The sequence below is a fragment of the Schistocerca americana genome, unplaced genomic scaffold (assembly GCF_021461395.2).
Source record: "Schistocerca americana isolate TAMUIC-IGC-003095 unplaced genomic scaffold, iqSchAmer2.1 HiC_scaffold_283, whole genome shotgun sequence".
NCBI lineage: Eukaryota > Metazoa > Arthropoda > Insecta > Orthoptera > Acrididae > Schistocerca > Schistocerca americana.
Window position 1 is genome coordinate 160,001 of NW_025725998.1, and position 7,500 is coordinate 167,500.

General features: G+C 55.5%; 3 non-coding genes across 3 annotated transcripts in view; all 3 read left to right on the forward strand.

Annotated features, from left to right (window-relative positions):
* Positions 1–3,283: 3,283 nt before the first annotated feature.
* Positions 3,284–5,193, forward strand: LOC124578952. Its single transcript, XR_006972726.1, has one exon. It is a non-coding gene; the product is annotated as a small subunit ribosomal RNA (ribosomal RNA).
* A 351-nt stretch (positions 5,194–5,544) lies between these two features.
* On the forward strand, positions 5,545–5,699 carry LOC124578942. The gene has a single exon (XR_006972717.1). It is a non-coding gene; the product is annotated as a 5.8S ribosomal RNA (ribosomal RNA).
* A 188-nt stretch (positions 5,700–5,887) lies between these two features.
* Positions 5,888–7,500, forward strand: part of LOC124578964 — a 4,222-nt gene continuing 2,609 nt past the window's right edge. The window contains exon 1 of the ribosomal RNA XR_006972737.1: positions 5,888–7,500. This exon is cut by the window's right edge and continues 2,609 nt beyond it. This is a non-coding gene — a ribosomal RNA (large subunit ribosomal RNA).

The window sequence follows — 7,500 nt, forward strand, 5'->3', positions numbered from 1 at the left end:
CCTAACCTATGTCGTACCTTAACCTAACCTATGTCGTACCTTAACCTAACCTATGTCGTACCTTAACCTAACCTATGTCGTACCTTAACCTAACCTATGTCGTACCTTAACCTAACCTATGTCGTACCTTAACCTAACCTATGTCGTACCTTAACCTAACCTATGTCGTACCTTAACCTAACCTATGTCGTACCTTAACCTAACCTATGTCGTACCTTAACCTAACCTATGTCGTACCTTAACCTAACCTATGTCGTACCTTAACCTAACCTATGTCGTACCTTAACCTAACCTATGTCGTACCTTAACCTAACCTATGTCGTACCTTAACCTAACCTATGTCGTACCTTAACCTAACCTATGTCGTACCTTAACCTAACCTGTATTGCGCCTTAACCTAACCTGTATTGCGCCTTAACCTAACCTGTATTGCGCCTTAACGTAACCTGTATTGCGCCTTAACGTAACCTGTATTGCGCCTTAACGTAACCTGTATTGCGCCTTAACGTAACCTGTATTGCGCCTTAACGTAACCTGTATTGCGCCTTAACGTAACCTGTATTGCGCCTTAACGTAACCTGTATTGCGCCTTAACGTAACCTGTATTGCGCCTTAACGTAACCTGTATTGCGCCTTAACGTAACCTGTATTGCGCCTTAACGTAACCTGTATTGCGCCTTAACGTAACCTGTATTGCGCCTTAACGTAACCTGTATTGCGCCTTAACGTAACCTGTATTGCGCCTTAACGTAACCTGTATTGCGCCTTAACGTAACCTGTATTGCGCCTTAACGTAACCTGTATTGCGCCTTAACGTAACCTGTATTGCGCCTTAACGTAACCTGTATTGCGCCTTAACGTAACCTGTATTGCGCCTTAACGTAACCTGCATTGCGCCTTAACGTAACCTGCATTGCGCCTTAACGTAACCTGTATTGCGCCTTAACGTAACCTGTATTGCGCCTTAACGTAACCTGTATTGCGCCTTAACGTAACCTGTATTGCGCCTTAACGTAACCTGTATTGCGCCTTAACGTAACCTGTATTGCGCCTTAACGTAACCTGTATTGCGCCTTAACGTAACCTGTATTGCGCCTTAACGTAACCGATATTGCGCCTTAACGTAACCTATATTGCGCCGTAACGTAACCTATATTGCGCCGTAACGTAACCCACATTGCCCCTTAACGTAACCCACATTGCCCCTTAACGTAACCCACATTGCCCCTTAACGTAACCCAACACACGTTGGGCCTTAACCCAACACACGTTGGGCCTTAACCCAACACACGTTGGGCCTTAACCCAACACACGTTGGGCCTTAACCCAACACACGTTGGGCCTTAACCCAACACACGTTGGGCCTTAACCCAACACACGTTGGGCCTTAACCCAACACACGTTGGGCCTTAACCCAACACACGTTGGGCCTTAACCCAACACACGTTGGGCCTTAACCCAACACACGTTGGGCCTTAACCCAACACACGTTGGGCCTTAACCCAACACACGTTGGGCCTTAACCCAACACACGTTGGGCCTTAACCCAACACACGTTGGGCCTTAACCTGCTCTGTAATTGTCATACGACGCGTTAAATTAGTGTAGTGTTGCCTAACTGCAACCCCCGCAATATAGTTTGCTACTCGCACTGCCCGGTCCCCAGTGTATCGCTTCATGTTAAACACCTTGCAGCTATACACTGTAATGTGGATGGCAGCAGGACGTACATGCTCAATGCCCTTTGCAGTTGTTCATTGGCATTTGCAGTTGTTCATTGGCATTCGCATGTGCGAAGCACTTAGCCTACGCTGTGGTACGGCCTGTGTCAACTGTCCGCTGATGTTGTACGTCCAAATCACACACTGTACTGCACATTGGTCCTCATGTACTGAATGATACATCGTGGTACATGTGACCGTACAACGACTGCGCCAACAACGGCGAACCATGCGGTCCAAATGTTGTGCACTCAGCTACGTGTCGTCTCCCTATAAGAGCTGGATTGCAGTGTGGTATGCCCTGGATGGCGATCAGCATGAGCCGTCTGTTGATGTAGTGGCGCGTGTTGTCAGACGTAGTCGTCTCTTCTCACACACCGTGATAGCATGGTGCACTGCGTTCCACATCTGCGACATGCGACAGAGGCCGGTTGACAGTCGTTCGCGCAATGGACATCGCATACGTACGGGGGCCACCTTCCACGTGTTCGCGAAGCGTGCACATGTTGTTGCGTGTATGTGGGCAGACATAGTGTGTCGTGACACCTGACACAGGCATGCAACAATCGTTGAATTTGCAAATGGCGATGGACGCCTACGTTTGCTGGTGACGTTATGCAAATGAACAACTGGTAAACCGTTGTGGTGCGGTTGTTCTCGCTAGAGGTGAATCAGTGATGGCGACGATCGGTTGAGCTACCAACCGGTTGTTCCAGCGATACCCACCATGCCCACGAACGTGAATGGCATCTGGGTGTGAAGCGATACGCGGCGGTGGCTGGGTGGGACCGTCCCCGGCCGGTGAGGGGGGGCCTCCCGGCGTGCTGGCCGCGCGGTGCGTGGGCGCACGCGCTACAGCCGGCTGGTGGGGGCGGCCAGTGGCAGGCGCGCCGGCCGACGGAGGCGGCAGGCGGCGCAGCTGCGCGCCGGCGCACCCTGCACGCGGCGCCGTGCGGCCAAAGTAGGTCCTCGCGGGCCCGGTGCGAAGCGCGGTGGACATCTGCAGTGTGCTGGTCCGATTGAGGACTGTGTGCGCTGAGGATGCGCCGCCGCCCGGCGCTCGGCGCCGCGACGCCGTCTGCTGCTCGGTCGCCTCTGCGGTTCTCGCAGGTGGTTTGTATCGCAGCTGTGCGGACGTGTTGGCGCGTGCGCTGTGCTGGGAGAGTTCGCTTCGGCACCCAAGTGGGGCTTTTGTCCTTCTGTGGCGCTGGCGTTGGAGCTGCCGGTCACCGTAGGTGGCGCGTGTTGTCTCCCGCCGGCAATGCCACGACAGCACGCTCCCGGGCCTCTGTCGGCAGCGGCAAGCTCAGTTGGGAGCACGGGTGGTCGCACCTAAAGCGTCTACTCGCCAAACTCCGGGCGATTGCGCCTCTCTCGAACCCGACCAAGTACTTAGGACGGCGCTGCGCGCCGCCGGGACCTGAGAGGGTTTCGAGGTGTATTGTGCAGGGGAGCTCAGCCTCCTCCTGTTTGCAGAATAATTGAGCGGACGCTTGCGTGTTCGCGCGGGCCCCCGGGACACACTCCCGGGCGGCCGGCTGCTCAGCTCTAGTTGACGCAGCTCCCTGGTTGATCCTGCCAGTAGTCATATGCTTGTCTCAAAGATTAAGCCATGCATGTCTCAGTACAAGCCGCATTAAGGTGAAACCGCGAATGGCTCATTAAATCAGTTATGGTTCCTTAGATCGTACCCACGTTACTTGGATAACTGTGGTAATTCTAGAGCTAATACATGCAAACAGAGTCCCGACCAGAGATGGAAGGGACGCTTTTATTAGATCAAAACCAATCGGTCGGCTCGTCCGGTCCGTTTGCCTTGGTGACTCTGAATAACTTTGGGCTGATCGCACGGTCCTCGTACCGGCGACGCATCTTTCAAATGTCTGCCTTATCAACTGTCGATGGTAGGTTCTGCGCCTACCATGGTTGTAACGGGTAACGGGGAATCAGGGTTCGATTCCGGAGAGGGAGCCTGAGAAACGGCTACCACATCCAAGGAAGGCAGCAGGCGCGCAAATTACCCACTCCCGGCACGGGGAGGTAGTGACGAAAAATAACGATACGGGACTCATCCGAGGCCCCGTAATCGGAATGAGTACACTTTAAATCCTTTAACGAGTATCTATTGGAGGGCAAGTCTGGTGCCAGCAGCCGCGGTAATTCCAGCTCCAATAGCGTATATTAAAGTTGTTGCGGTTAAAAAGCTCGTAGTTGGATTTGTGTCCCACGCTGTTGGTTCACCGCCCGTCGGTGTTTAACTGGCATGTATCGTGGGACGTCCTGCCGGTGGGGCGAGCCGAAGGCGTGCGACGCGCCTCGTGCGTGCTCGTGCGTCCCGAGGCGGACCCCGTTGCAATCCTACCAGGGTGCTCTTGAGTGAGTGTCTCGGTGGGCCGGCACGTTTACTTTGAACAAATTAGAGTGCTTAAAGCAGGCAAGCCCGCCTGAATACTGTGTGCATGGAATAATGGAATAGGACCTCGGTTCTATTTTGTTGGTTTTCGGAACCCGAGGTAATGATTAATAGGGACAGGCGGGGGCATTCGTATTGCGACGTTAGAGGTGAAATTCTTGGATCGTCGCAAGACGAACAGAAGCGAAAGCATTTGCCAAGTATGTTTTCATTAATCAAGAACGAAAGTTAGAGGTTCGAAGGCGATCAGATACCGCCCTAGTTCTAACCATAAACGATGCCAGCCAGCGATCCGCCGCAGTTCCTCCGATGACTCGGCGGGCAGCCTCCGGGAAACCAAAGCTTTTGGGTTCCGGGGGAAGTATGGTTGCAAAGCTGAAACTTAAAGGAATTGACGGAAGGGCACCACCAGGAGTGGAGCCTGCGGCTTAATTTGACTCAACACGGGAAACCTCACCAGGCCCGGACACCGGAAGGATTGACAGATTGATAGCTCTTTCTTGATTCGGTGGGTGGTGGTGCATGGCCGTTCTTAGTTGGTGGAGCGATTTGTCTGGTTAATTCCGATAACGAACGAGACTCTAGCCTGCTAACTAGTCGCGTGACATCCTTCGTGCTGTCAGCGATTACTTTTCTTCTTAGAGGGACAGGCGGCTTCTAGCCGCACGAGATTGAGCAATAACAGGTCTGTGATGCCCTTAGATGTTCTGGGCCGCACGCGCGCTACACTGAAGGAATCAGCGTGTCTTCCTAGGCCGAAAGGTCGGGGTAACCCGCTGAACCTCCTTCGTGCTAGGGATTGGGGCTTGCAATTGTTCCCCATGAACGAGGAATTCCCAGTAAGCGCGAGTCATAAGCTCGCGTTGATTACGTCCCTGCCCTTTGTACACACCGCCCGTCGCTACTACCGATTGAATGATTTAGTGAGGTCTTCGGACTGGTACGCGGCATTGACTCTGTCGTTGCCGATGCTACCGGAAAGATGACCAAACTTGATCATTTAGAGGAAGTAAAAGTCGTAACAAGGTTTCCGTAGGTGAACCTGCGGAAGGATCATTACCGACTAGACTGCATGTCGTTCGATGTGCGTGTCGTGTCGCGCAACACGCTACCTGTACGGCTCGCAGTAGCCGTGCGCCGCGTGCGGAACCACGCGTGCTTCTCAAAACTAACGCCAATGTTGTGTGGTACGAGCGCTGAAGCGCTGGAGCGGCTGGCCTGCGGCACCTGGCGCCTGGCGCCGGTTTTGAATGACTTTCGCCCGACTGCCTGTCCGCTCCGGTGTGGAGCCGTACGACGCCCATCGGCCGTGAGGCCGTTGGACACAGAACGCTTGAACAGGGGCCGCCACACGCCTACGTCCCGCCTATGCAACTGTCTTGAAAGAGACAGTGGAAACTAAGAAAAGATCACCCAGGACGGTGGATCACTCGACTCGTGGGTCGATGAAGAACGCAGCAAATTGCGCGTCGACATGTGAACTGCAGGACACATGAACATCGACGTTTCGAACGCACATTGCGGTCCATGGATTCCGTTCCCGGGCCACGTCTGGCTGAGGGTCGGCTACGTATACTGAAGCGCGCGGCGTTTGCCCCGCTTCGCAGACCTGGGAGCGTCGCGGCCGCCTGTGGGGCCGGCCGCGCCTCCTGAAACGTGCGATGCGCGCCCGTCGCCTGGCGGTTCGCATACCGGTACTTACTCGGTAGCGTGCACAGCCGGCTGGCGGTGTGGCGTGCGACACCTCGTACAACGACCTCAGAGCAGGCGAGACTACCCGCTGAATTTAAGCATATTACTAAGCGGAGGAAAAGAAACTAACAAGGATTCCCCCAGTAGCGGCGAGCGAACAGGGAAGAGTCCAGCACCGAACCCCGCAGGCTGCCGCCTGTCGTGGCATGTGGTGTTTGGGAGGGTCCACTACCCCGACGCCTCGCGCCGAGCCCAAGTCCAACTTGAATGAGGCCACGGCCCGTAGAGGGTGCCAGGCCCGTAGCGGCCGGTGCGAGCGTCGGCGGGACCTCTCCTTCGAGTCGGGTTGCTTGAGAGTGCAGCTCCAAGTGGGTGGTAAACTCCATCTGAGACTAAATATGACCACGAGACCGATAGCGAACAAGTACCGTGAGGGAAAGTTGAAAAGAACTTTGAAGAGAGAGTTCAAAAGTACGTGAAACCGTTCTGGGGTAAACGTGAGAAGTCCGAAAGGTCGAACGGGTGAGATTCACGCCCATCCGGCCACAGGCCTCCGCCCTCGGCAGATGGGGCCGGCCGCCCGCGCGGAGCAATCCGCGGCGGGGTCGTGTCCGGTTGCCTTTCCACTCGCCGCGGGGTGGGGCCGTTCCGGTGTGCGGTGGGCCGCACTTCTCCCCTAGTAGGACGTCGCGACCCGCTGGGTGCCGGCCTACGGCCCGGGTGCGCAGCCTGTCCTTCCGCGGGCCTCGGTTCGCGTCTGTTGGGCAGAGCCCCGGTGTCCTGGCTGGCTGCCCGGCGGTATATCTGGAGGAGTCGATTCGCCCCTTTGGGCGCTCGGGCTCCCGGCAAGCGCGCGCGGTTCTTCCCGGATGACGGACCTACCTGGCCCGGCCCCGGACCCGCGCCGCTGTTGGCTCGGGATGCTCTCGGGCGGAATAATCGCTCCCGTCAGCGGCGCTTCAGCTTTGGACAATTTCACGACCCGTCTTGAAACACGGACCAAGGAGTCTAACATGTGCGCGAGTCATTGGGCTGTACGAAACCTAAAGGCGTAATGAAAGTGAAGGTCTCGCCTTGCGCGGGCCGAGGGAGGATGGGGCTTCCCCGCCCTTCACGGGGCGGCGGCCTCCGCACTCCCGGGGCGTCTCGTCCTCATTGCGAGGTGAGGCGCACCTAGAGCGTACACGTTGGGACCCGAAAGATGGTGAACTATGCCTGGCCAGGACGAAGTCAGGGGAAACCCTGATGGAGGTCCGTAGCGATTCTGACGTGCAAATCGATCGTCGGAGCTGGGTATAGGGGCGAAAGACTAATCGAACCATCTAGTAGCTGGTTCCCTCCGAAGTTTCCCTCAGGATAGCTGGTGCTCGTACGAGTCTCATCCGGTAAAGCGAATGATTAGAGGCCTTGGGGCCGAAACGACCTCAACCTATTCTCAAACTTTAAATGGGTGAGATCTCCGGCTTGCTTGATATGCTGAAGCCGCGAGCAAACGACTCGGATCGGAGTGCCAAGTGGGCCACTTTTGGTAAGCAGAACTGGCGCTGTGGGATGAACCAAACGCCGAGTTAAGGCGCCCGAATCGACGCTCATGGGAAACCATGAAAGGCGTTGGTTGCTTAAGACAGCAGGACGGTGGCCATGGAAGTCGGAATCCGCTAAGGAGTGTGTAAC